The sequence below is a fragment of the Sinocyclocheilus rhinocerous genome, unplaced genomic scaffold (genome assembly GCF_001515625.1).
Source record: "Sinocyclocheilus rhinocerous isolate Xijiao unplaced genomic scaffold, SAMN03320098_v1.1 scaffold548, whole genome shotgun sequence".
Classification (NCBI taxonomy): Eukaryota; Metazoa; Chordata; class Actinopteri; order Cypriniformes; family Cyprinidae; genus Sinocyclocheilus; species Sinocyclocheilus rhinocerous.
The window spans coordinates 109,829-122,594 of record NW_015664702.1 but is presented as its reverse complement, the minus strand read 5'-3'; the positions used below and the strand labels follow the sequence as shown (position 1 = coordinate 122,594).

Below are 12,766 nucleotides of genomic sequence, written 5' to 3'. Positions count from 1 at the left end.
AGACAGATGGTGTGCAGGTAGGAAGGTGGCTGCGCTATCCTTGTTGTGACCTGCAGAGATTAGCGCTGTCTGTACACCCCCACCCTTCCCCACAATGATTAGTGCTTCCGGAGGAGAATGCCTGGCTGAACAGCAAAGCCGGGCATGCAATTATCTCAATTATCTATTATCACAAAAAAAAAGTAAAATATCAGATCTTACATCACCGCAGGGAAGGCAATTCAAGCAATTCAAGTTACCCAATCCAAGTCAACAGGGAGTCAACATTACGAACTATACACATAAGTTTGCCTCTGAAACAACTTTCCTTTTCAGATGACATCATCAAGCCCTCTTATTTTTAGCCCCTCCCCCTCTAACCACTAGGGGTGGGAATCTTTTAATTAATTAGTTTACCGACTTGAGAATCTTAAAATCCTTACATTTACATATCCTTACATAAGTAATTAAGTACTTTTTTAAATAATTACAATTACAATTTATTAAAACAGTTGTACATTAAGAATTTTAAAGTAATATAACTTCAAAACATACAAGCAAGTAGCAAGTAATAAAGAGGAGCATAAAAACATATTACAAACAAAGAGTGCTTTCAGTATTTAAGATTATCTGAACGTTTTCCATTCAAGAACTGTGAGTGATTTTTCTTCATCTTTACTGTTGTTTTTTTACTATGACATCATAGACAGCGGGAAATCTATTAAGCTGCACTCACGCACGGATCTCTTTTGAAAGATAAGAAGTAATGTGGTTTGTCCTGTCCGTTTAATCCCTTAAGACATAACTGGCTTACCGACTTGAGAATCTTAAAATCCTTACATTTACATATCCTTATATAAGTAATTAAGTACTTTTTTGAATAATTATAAATTGAAAAAAATTATTAAAACAGTTGTATGTTAGGAATTTTAAACTAATATAACTTCAAAACATACAAGCAAGTAGCAATAAAGAGGTGCATAGAAACATAAAACATATTACAAACAAAGAGTGCTTTCAGTATTTAAGATTATCTGAACGTTTTCCATTCAAGAACTGTGAGTGATTTTTCTTCATCTTTACTGTTGTTTTTTTACTATGACATCATAGACAGCGGGAAATCTATTAAGCTGCACTCACGCACGGATCTCTTTTGAAAGATAAGAAGTAATGTGGTTTGTCCTGTCCGTTTAATCCCTTAAGACATAAGTGGCTGTGTTTACATTAATTTTGCGTCTTAAAACCATTTTGAGACGCAAGTGCATTAAACCACTTACACGGAGTCGCGCACAGCCGCATGCGCGAGCAGTCTTCACAAACAAAGCGCCGTCAGCATTTGAAATTGAAAGCAGCCTTCTGTTAGCGAGGTTCATATTTTAAATATATAAGTCCACTGCATTCCAAACCACATAAATGATGACTTCGTAGAGCATTTGTAAGGAAAATACCGACGGGCGAGACCGCACACTTCAAGTGTAACATCAAACAAAGCGCGCGTCTCTCACAGCGCATCCGGTGCAATGAAGCCCGCGCATGTCCTTGTAATTAGCTTCAACCTTTCCGAACTTTATGATTTTTACGGAAGGTTCAAGTGGTGTATGTGTGTGAGGAATTGGAAGCAAGCAGAATACGGGTGTTTCTAAAGCAAACTCAACCTCATCTGGTTAAAAACTAAGGTCAGATTCGATTCTGAAATTCTCAGAATCGATCCAGAATTGTTGGAGAGAGAATCGCGATGCATCGATGGATCGATTTTTGCTCCCACCCCTACTAACCACCATTTAAAGCCCACTTTTCACAATCCATTTCAGATGGATAAAATAATTTTTTGCTCCATTTTGCTTTGAAACACATAAGTTAAACGGGTTGTGAACAACTTTCCTTTTCAGATGACATCATCAAGCCCTCTTATGATTTAGCCCCTCCCCCTCAGACCACCATAAAAAGCCCGCTTTTCACAATCCAACTCATTTCAGATAGATAAAATCCATTTCTGCCCCATTTTTGCTTTGAAACACAGAAGTAAAACAGGTTGCAAACAACTTTCCTTTTCAGATGACATCATCAAGTCTTCTTACTATTCATTCATCCCTCCCCCTCTAACAAAGAGTCCAATTTTCACAATCGAATCAATTTAAGATGGATACAATCAATTTCTGCTCCATTTTTTTGCTCTCAAAAACCAACGTAACCTTTTGGGATACTTGTGTGGTACATAACTAGGTTGCTAATTAATTTGTGATAAATTAGGTAAACTGATAATACAAAGACTGCCACTTCAGTCCAACCATTTAGCGTGTTTTGAATGAGTTTGAGACCCCTTGAGAAAGAAACGTGACCCTTTGATTAAAGGCATCTGCTAATTAACAAGCAGGAAAACCAATACAAATTCCACATCTATGATGAAACATATGAACAATTCCATTTACAACTTTAGTTGAGCAGTTCAAAATTACAGTTACACGAACTTGCATTGGGGCCACAAGAGCAGGCTTTTCCAAACTGGTTCTGCCCATTCAAACAGCCTCTTTTGTTATAATAATAACGGTTCCAAATCCAGAGGATGAATGTCGGGTAATCTTCCGTGGCATCAGATCAGGATTTGGGTTGCCTAAGTCAGCTGGCATTACATAATACTGGTCATCTCTTAATTTGCACAGGAGGTGGATGCTGAATTGTTAGACATTTTCATAATTTTTGGACTTCACCAAATCTAATTAGCCTCCTGTTGACCATTACGTCATGCATAAAGTTATTGGTTTTCATTGACGTGATTCGATATCCCAACCCTGTTAAATGCAGACCCCAACACTGAAATAAATACTAAACGCAAAGCCTAACCCAAACCCCAACCTTAATCTCAATATATCATTGGTAGCACATGATAGGCTAGATACTGTTTGTAGCAATTGGATCCATCCATTTTTCTGAACTCTGAACTGAATCCAAGAAGTCTGAAATTTTTTGCCAATGAAATTGGCTGCAGGGGTTTAGACTGAACTGTTTTGTGAAAAACATGCTTTTCATTGCTGATGATTTTGTACAATGGCATGATCATATCATAGAGGCCAAGGACAAAGTCAATGTGGAAGTAACGGCTTCATCACAAGAATAAAACTAGGCCACATTTTCTACAGCTGGACCTGCAAATTACTTTAAATAACCACAACCAGCCATTTTAATCATGCAACTTAAAAGAGCTTAATATCTTCATAGTCAAGAGCTGAATGGCTGTAAGCATTCATTAAAGTCATATGTTTCAGTAATTAGATCACGCAGTGCCATCATTCCTTTCAGCTAAATGAATATAAAGCGATAATGGAAAAGTCTTCTGATAAACAATCACACAATAATGTAATTAAAAACAAATGATCATATTTAAAACAATCCGCAACTCTGCAAGGCTTGATATGGGACAGTAATCGCTGCACATGCAGTTTGGAAAGGGCAGCAGCCTTGATTCAATGTGGTCAGCAAAAACGGGTGTGTCATATGATAATAGCCTTAATGTAAAACTGAATCTTGGTGACCCAAGTTATTATCTTCATAACACCAAGGCTGCTTTTATCCCCCAGATCATCGTCTCTAGTTATTTATAGCGTTGTGGATGGCAGCCATGTCTGGCTGGTACGGCGCTCATATCCTCGGGCTGTGTGAAGCTGATGTGCAATTTAATTAAGAAGATCATTTAGACACAGATCTGATCTACTTAGCGACTGACAGACATTTGCATTGTGTTTTCAAAGACTAGCTATCCCACAACCTACCAAAGGAAAAAGCTAATTATGACACTAACTTACCTTTAAAGGCTGGTGAAGGAGGATACAATTGCCCCAGTTATGAAAACACAACATGAGCTTGAGTTTAATACTCACTCCCTTCTACAACAAACTTTCGCCTTGACGTGAAGATGTTGGCACAAAGTCTCGGTTCTCTTTACAAGTGCGCAATACAGCGCCGCCGCTAAAATAGTCTCATAATAAAGGGTAATTTGTTCATGAAACACGCCTGGCAGTTGTAAAGCCTTAAAAGGTGCAGGCTAATTACCTTTCGGAGTCTGTCTAAATGTGTTTCGGATCGATTCAGAAAGGCACTGTTGCTCTCAAGGCTTTGGCTAATAAAGAGTCAGTGGACTGTTTTCATGCTTTTTTAACGGGAAGGGCAGAGTCAGTCTCTCTCTTTAAAAAAAAACACGCTCTTCCTCCCAACACGTTTGCCAACTGTTTTTATGCTTTTTTTAAGGGGAAGGGAGAGTCAGTCTCTTTCTTTTAAAAAAAACACGCTCTTCCTCCCAACACGTTTGCCAAATGTTCGACACAAATGCAGCCTTTTCCTGCCATGGTGCAGGTCCTGCTCTTTTAAAGTCTGGACTGTAGTAAAACCGGAGGTCTGATCAGGCCAACATGAAAGATGCTGGCATTCATTAAATTTGCATTAAGCCATTGCTAACTGGACCATTACCTTCGGAATAATTTCCTTGGAATTACAGAAAACCAAAATATTTGTAAACTGCACAAATATGTCTTCCGTTTGAGACACAAATCAGTCCAAATTGTACTGAAACTACTTTAGAGATGTTCCGACTGAAAGAAACCGGAAAGATTTGGGATACACATGGGTTAAAGGCAGAGTAACTTACTGACACAAATCCACACCTCCTCTCAGATTTCCCTCCCTCTCTTTCCACACCCCTGCCCGCATGCAGCATATTGCAGCAAAATTCCTCGTGTTGGGAAAAACAGACGGAACTTTAAAGGATAAAATGTTCCCTACTCCTCCCACCTTGCTGGAATAATGAAGCCTCCTTCCTCTCCACGTCTCTCTCTCTCTCTCTCTCTCCCTCTCTCTCTTGCTCTCTCTCGCTCACCTGCTGCGGCGATCGGACTCCTTCACTTCACGCTCTCCCGGTATATATATGACCACGTGAACCGTTGTCATTCCCTGCGCGAATGGCCCATGCCAAGACAGGGATTTTCTCTCAGCAACAGCGCAGAAAGCACCAGAGCGTCTGCTCGCTGCTCAACTATCTGGCTGAAACATTTCCAGCCATTCCCACACCCCTCCCCTCCTCTCCTGCAACCAACCCCTTCCTGCCAGACTGCCTCCGGCAAGAGACCGCCCATCCGCAGTCTAGCCAATAGCATCCCACATTCCCTCTCTGAGGCTCTGTTGTTGGCCGAGTTTCCCCGAACTGGCAGGCTGACCTCAGAGCTTCCGATGACAGGCTCCTGAATGCTGAGCTTAGAGGTATTCCCCCATTTTTACGCCCTGGCAACAGAGGATTGATATCTTTTCCCCAACTTTACCAAACTCTAGACTGGAGATTACTGGAAATATTTTACAAACAGCAATGTGCACAAATTTGGCACTTTGAATGAATAATTGCTTCAACCCTGGTTTTCTTTCTTCAATGGAATACAAATCTGAATGCATACTGTATGCTACAAAAAGGACAAAAACACAATAAAAAACTTAATCATTGGCACTTTAAAATGTTCAATAAGCATGAGAAGCGGGATATCGGTCCAATTAATTTTCCGTGTGGACGGGCTATGCAATGTGATGAAAACCAAGTGGTGGACAAAAAAAAATGGGGGTTTTCATCATTTGCACGGCTGAAAACTTGACTTAACATATAACTAAAGTTATTAGTCAACTAAATCTAAAAACATAAAAAAAATATCTTTTTGTAACTTAATGTAAATGATAACTGAAATAAAATAAAATATAAAAACATATTTTATATAATAATATAAAAGACTTTTAGATTACATTTTATATTTTTACATATAACAAAAAACAATAAAATATTTCAGCTAGTTGCTAAGGTAATATTTCTCATTTTAATTTAGTTTAAGTTAGATAAAAAAAAAAACAATAAAAATAAAAATAGCTAAATATAAAAAATATATAAAACAGAAATAAAAACTATACAAACATTAAAAAATAAATAAAAATTAACTAAAATTAAAAGAAAAATGGAAAATATTAAAATAAATAAAAACAATATTAGTATAGCAAAACTGCTCATGGCTGGTTAGTAGGGGTGGGCGAATCAGCTGGAGCATTCAAGAAATTGAATTAACAAATATAAAAATAAAACATTAAATACATCAATTATACATTGATTCTTATTTAAGCAACTGTGTAACAGTTATTGCTGCTGTTTTATTAACATTAAAGGGATTGTTCACCCCAAAAATTTTTTACTTACTCTCAAGTTGTTTTTCAAACCTGAATGAGTTTCTTTCTTCTGTTGAACATAAATGTTATGTTGAAGAACGTGGGTAAAACAGTTGCTGGTCCACAGTGACTTCCATAGTAATTTTTTTCCTGCTATCAATGTCAATGTGGACCAGCTACTTTTTGGTTACCACATTCTTTAAAATATCCTCTTTTGTGTTCAGCACAAGAAAGAAATGAATACAGGTTTGGAACAACATGTGAGTGAGTAAATAATAACAGAAATTTTATTTTTGAGTGAATTATTCTCCTGTCCCTTTAAGACCTGCATGCATCTAATATACAGGCACGCATCTGTTTTTCTCTCAACTGTTTACTTTCACTTTAGACATAACCAACTGAGTCTATATGTAAACCTTGTGTGTTTTACAGTATTAGCACAAAATATAACTTAGTCCAGTAATCAGGCGCTGTTTTTAATGCGCACGCTTCAGCTGTACCTACGCGCTCAGAACAAGCGCATGTCAGAACAGCACGTGAATGAAATGATTAACCAGCAACTGTACTTTTGTGATTGCGAATAAGTGCAGTGTCCCGTGAGTGTTTAACTACCGCCGAGTTACCTTTTGATGTGAATGTACAGTATAGGCTATTGATGATAGAACGTGAGCTGTAGCACGATACTATGATATTTCTTCAAAAGCCGATTGTGGAGACGTCATATCGCACACCCCTACCGGTTAGGTGTCATTTTTACATATTTTATAAAAAATAATAATAATAATCAGCCAGCTGCCAAAGCAACATTTATCATATATACTAAAATAAATAAAACAGAAATAAAAATAAAAATAATAAAAACTACTTAAAAAAGAAACTACTAAAAAAAATAAAGAAAAAATCTCCAGTCCCCATTCAAAACTTGAGTGATACATTAAAAGGAGCATTTTTGAGTTGAACACAAGAATAAAATTTAAGAGCTCCAGCAAAGAGGAAGATTATCATTGAACATCTGCATTAATTTTGTTCATTTCCTAATGCAAATCTATCGTATGATTTCAGAAGACTTTAAATAGTGTGCAGGAATCATAAGGACTAATTTTATGCTGCTTATTTGTCCTTTTGAACTTGACAGGTTCAATCACACCATGTACTTTGATTGCATGGAAAAGAGCAGCATGAACTTTCTTCCCACCGTCTTCTTTTGTGTTTCACAAAAGAAAGCAAATAACACAAGTTTGGAATGCTACGGGGGTAAGTAAATGATGACAAAATCTGCATTTATGAACTATTCCTTCAAGGCCGTTTCAAAGCACATCTGCCCTCAAGGAAGTGTTTGTGTTGTCGCAACAAAGAAAGACTTTGAATTCTCTCGCACGTCTAACACCTCCGTCAAACGCAGCAGCTCTGCCTGCCTCCAAGGTCTCTGCATCCCCTGGCAACACATCGCTATGACAATGAGCATCGTTACCGTAGGGCGACGAGGACACGTCCTCCCCTCCCTACCTTCATGACAGGAAGCCTCTCGGCGTCACGTGAGGGATGATGCAGTGGGGTAGAAGTGATGAGTCAGACGCCGCTTTACAATGTTTCCATCCCAATCAATAGAACAGCTGTAGCCTCGTGCTTTTAGGGGCTCACATTCCCGCAGGCGCACTGCAATTATGTGACAGCCAAAGTGCTTTTACAAAGGCAACGGCAAATGATGTTAAAACAATGCACTGCTTAAACGTCAATGAGGCGAGCCACACATGCGGCTGCCAACTAACCCTGCTAACCCTGACAGTCAACTATGTGATTACACTAAACAGCCCAACTGGTTTAATGCTGTTTATTGCTCAAATTGCTCATTTGACATATAGAATCAAGGCTGAACGATTCGGTCAAATAATTAACACACCTGCATCTCGCCAAGGAAGTTAACTTAGCTAAAAAATTATACAGGTTTATGTGTTTGCTTTGGTCCACTAGTCCAATTAGGCAATGCTATTTTAACAAAAAATCAGTTGCATGCATCTTTCAGGAAACTTGAGGAAATTAAATTGTGCAATGTTGACATTATTTTACAATTTAAGGTTCAGCATCGTTTACCGTCACTAGTGAATAATTCAACGAACCCATGACATCCTTTCTGATATAAAGCCTAAACCCATGGATTCCCTTCGGAGAGGACGTTAAGCTTATCTAATTGTTTACAGATTGAGACATTAAGCCTAAATATTTGATATACAAGTTCTAGATTTCCTCATTTATTTGGGCAGCTCTGACTAATACATCTATTCTATTACCGTACATATCACCATTTCAAGTTCGTTTAATGATTACTTTATCAAATGTGTCACATTGTTAATGTTCTACAGAAATGTAAACCACCTCTGAGCTTCCCGTTTCACACTATAATCGATTCCTAGCAGCATGCCGATCTGTCATGATGAAGCTATTTGACAGATTTTAGAGAGATGAACCAAATGAAGGCCTGATGTATTAACAGTAACATAACTGTCCTTAAAGCCCCTTGCAATTAATTGCTTGCATTTTTCTTTTGCTTTGGGTAAATTCAGATAAATTCATTTGCTAAATTAATAATGGAAATGCAAAAAGACAATTCACATCAGTAAGCATTCATTTAAAGGTTTTTGCATGGGACAAGCCTGATGCAAATGCATCTGAATTTAACCTCCACTACATTTGCATACAAAATTGTAGGTCAGGGATCTTCTGAGTGTTGCATTTCAAACCTGGCCTATAACAGCATATATATTGTACCAAATTAATAATGCAATTACAGTATATACAGTAGTTTGCACGACAATACTTATTTTTAACAGCTTTGCAATGTAAACACCATTACATTTTAATCATACTTAACACTTGTTAATGTGTGAGAGACATTGAATAATTTTGCATAACTTAAGCTCCTTAAAATGCAATACTTATACATTTTCATCTTTTACATGACTTCTTGAAGAGCTCTGCTCTTTGTGGTTTTTAAAACATGTCTACAGTAAACTGTTCATTACACTGCGATGCAAAACTAAATAACGCAGGTTTCTAAAACCCAAAGGTAACTAATTACCCCCATTAGACATCCTCACTGAACACGAACCATTATCCTGCATTGAACAGCCACCATGCGCAGACTATCAGACAGAGGCTTAATTTACTAAAACAACGAGAAAGGTGCAGTACCTGCTGTTAGGGCAAATAAAAATTAGATCATGGAATTAGATTGCTATTTGGGTCATACTTGCATTATGCTTATTGAGATTTAGCAAAGCATCTTAGCATATATCCTCTTCCATATCTATGTCTCTCAGCACCTTTCATCTGCATGTCTCAGCTAACTAATAATACTTGTTTGGACACTGTATGATAAGACCATGTTATTTCAACAGATACCATGACAATATGATGCTACGTGACATTAATATGGTGATCAAAGTATGCTACTATGGTATATATTTTAAAAAAAAACTACCATGGCATTCATATCCAATAGCCTACTATTACTGTACCATGATATACTTTCCTCATCCCGTCTTCAGAAACCGGCCGACGCGACGCAATTAAATTAGGACGCGACGCATTGACAGCTGCGTTCATAATAGAAGCGTTCTAGTAGTTGCGTGTTGGTGGTGATGATGATGATGATAACGCACTAGTTGTCGTGCTCTCACGTGCTCGGCGCGCGCAAGGGGTGTGGCGAGGGATTTGGGAGCGGTTTCATGACGGGACTAGTTTTGATGGGTGAACCGTATGTCTATATCTGTGCGTGCATATCAAGTAACTGTTCCAGACAGAAACGATCCAGGGTGATTTATTCTATTTCATTCTCCTCACGCAGCGATGACGCGGGGAAAAGACCAACTTAAGCACGTGAAGTCTAAAGTAACAAATATTGCTAAACTCATCCTTATCATTTGTGTTATTATGTTATCTCTCAATCTGCGTGTGCGTTAAAGCAAGAAAAAAAAACTGTTCTTAAAGTCATTATTTTAAATGAAATATCAAACCGATTAGCTCCGCCGATTTATAACCTGACGCGAAAAATTCTAATAAATAATCCTCAAGGAACTATGACGCGAACGCTGTTAATTTCAACACGAACAAGTGTGAAATATGAGCTGCCGACGCTGATTTTCTTTTTAGCCATGCTAACGAATGCAGCGACGAAGCCATCATCATTTATATTGTTTTATGCTCAGAAACAAACTGTAATCGCGTCAGAGCTCGGCGGACGATTTCTAAACTGACGTGATTTATATTTTATGAAATAATTCCCGTCACGAAGTAACGGAGCAATGACGCGGGGGAAAAAGGCAAGAGCTGTCAACTAAAACAATCCTCAGGAATGAGCTGTCAACGCGTATTTTTCATCGATTTTAACAAATTCAATGTCACGGTGATTTAACGACGGCCCAGTACGCGAGCGTTCCCGCTGTAGCTCGTGGCCATTTCACGCAAACCTGTAAACCTCTCGCGCTCTATCGCGTAACATTATTTTTGTTTGTTTTTTTCCTTAACTACTTATTATCTCTCGCTCGGAAACAACAAGGCAACACACAACATTTACTAAACCCGTGTCGACATCACTGAGCGACGAGCCCAACGCTAGCAAAACGCGCGCGGTCTCTGCAATGACAAACATTGTATCGACATTTGAGACACTGTATCGACTATAAACCGACTGCGCGTTACAAATAACCTACCGCGCTACTTTGTCGACAACTTAAAACGCTTGAATTGAACCTGCCGCTTACCTGGTTATCATGACCTGCCGCTGCTGTGCTGTTTCTTGACCACAAATCACGCAGACGGCAAAAGAGCTCGATGGAAACTGCGGCAAATGACTCGTTAAGTCAAGGGAATTAAGGCTTGTTTTTTAACCGAAGCGAACATTCTCGTCGGTCCACGCGAAGCGCGATTTGTCAGGCAACTGGTTTAGATTTTAACGCCGAACTCTAGTTAGTTTACCAAAAAGCTGGTCATGCAACAAGCTGCTCTGACAGCTCGTGGGAGGAGGGACCAGGTCATGTGACTGGGAAAGGGGGGAGGTTGCTACTTTGAAACAATAATTATACCATAAATGTATTCCATATAACTACTTTTATCATTTATATGTCTTAAGAAATTTAAAAGCTGCTGCTAATTGTAGTTTATGATATCTAGTCAAAATACTTGTCTTATCAGTTGTGTTAATTCCCCCCTATTTACAGTCTGAGGTGGTTTAGTCCAAATGAATGTCAGGAGCCCTGGGAAGGGCAAGGGTCTGCTTGTTGCCGTGGAAACAACAGTGAATCTCCTGAGGGTACAATGGATGTGGGCTACAGTGCTGTTAAATCAACAAGCTGAAGGCCTGTTGTTCATCTTAGATGGTGACGATTAGATTCGGACGGCTGAATCCGCAACAGTTTACATGTCAAGTGAGTGAGAGCCCTGTGTGCCCAGAGGCCCCTGTGCCATGATATTATGAAAGTTATTACTTTTAAGATAAAGACCGGAAGTGCTTAACTGAAAAGTAATGAAGGCAATTAGAATAATCCATAATGATAAATTATAGACGTTAGGGGCAGGTTTATGTGGGATAGATTTTACAAGGGCAATGTAAAACGATTAAATAATGGTGCAGCAGTACAAAAAAGAGAGAAAATGTGTAGAGAAAATATATGCAGACTAGTTCATTAAAACTGAAAACAAAGCACAAATTTGCTTGTGGGTATCTTTTACTTGCTATTAAATGCCACAAACAAAACTAGGAATATTTTTCAAATATTTGATGTCACTGACCATTCCTAGTCTGATGTTTTAGCCCTTAACTTTGAGATTAACGTCTATATTTTTCTAAAAGTTTAAATGTAGATATACACATGTAAATGCATAATGGAAAATGGAGCCAATAGATTAGTCATAAAATGTAAAATAATTTCTATTATTGGAGTAAAATCGGTTAATTTACATGTTATCACTTTAGCGTAACTGGAAAACATTTTAATAGCATAATCAAACAAGAACTGCATAAAGTAATAAAAGGTAAGCTCTTATGAGCGTAATAAAGACAACTAATAACTTTAAATTGAACACGGTGACTGCACTGTGTTTTGTTTGCCATTCCCTGTTGGAAAGTGAAGGACTACAAATAGATGTAGGCTATTAAGATGTATTTGTTTTCCAGCTCATCTCTTTCCTCTTGAAGTACAGTAAAAATACCTCACTTTAATTGGGACAACTCGTGAAGAATACAAGGCATGTAATCACCTCAAAGGTTTTGCATTTGATAAATGATTATCTGAACACTTTCCCATGCTGGAACCTGAGAAAGTCGTCTACTTTAGAAGAAAAAAAAAACTGCAGAATCAATCCAAAATGATGAATATGTCATTCATTAAGGCATCTGAACTGAATTGTAATGTATTAGCACTTGGGCGAACCCTTAATCAAGACTTTCTGCATTAAAATAATTGATTTGCCAACATTTCTGTCCCAGAGGAAAGTCATTAGGTTGGCAGATCATTAATTAATGTCAACTTAAAGGTGACTGAATGGCAACCTTTAAGAAATAAATGATTGCAAATATGTATTGATAGGTATTACGAGGATGGTCGTT

The 12,766-nt window shown here is 38.0% G+C and overlaps 1 protein-coding gene across 13 annotated transcripts in view; it reads right to left on the bottom strand.

The window, feature by feature from the left end:
• mbnl2 (muscleblind-like splicing regulator 2) overlaps positions 1-11,173 on the bottom strand; it is a 77,247-nt gene extending 66,074 nt beyond the window's left edge. For 8 of the 13 annotated variants that reach the window (XM_016541222.1, XM_016541227.1, XM_016541228.1 and 5 more), the window contains exon 1: positions 10,923-11,173. The gene's annotated coding sequence lies outside the window, so the exon portion shown is untranslated. Of the gene's footprint in view, positions 1-4,761; positions 4,819-4,846; positions 5,081-7,668; positions 7,837-10,922 lie in introns of those variants that run through there. The other 5 variants (XM_016541229.1, XM_016541233.1, XM_016541225.1 and 2 more) reach the window with 4 other exon arrangements.
• Positions 11,174-12,766: the final 1,593 nt, after the last annotated feature.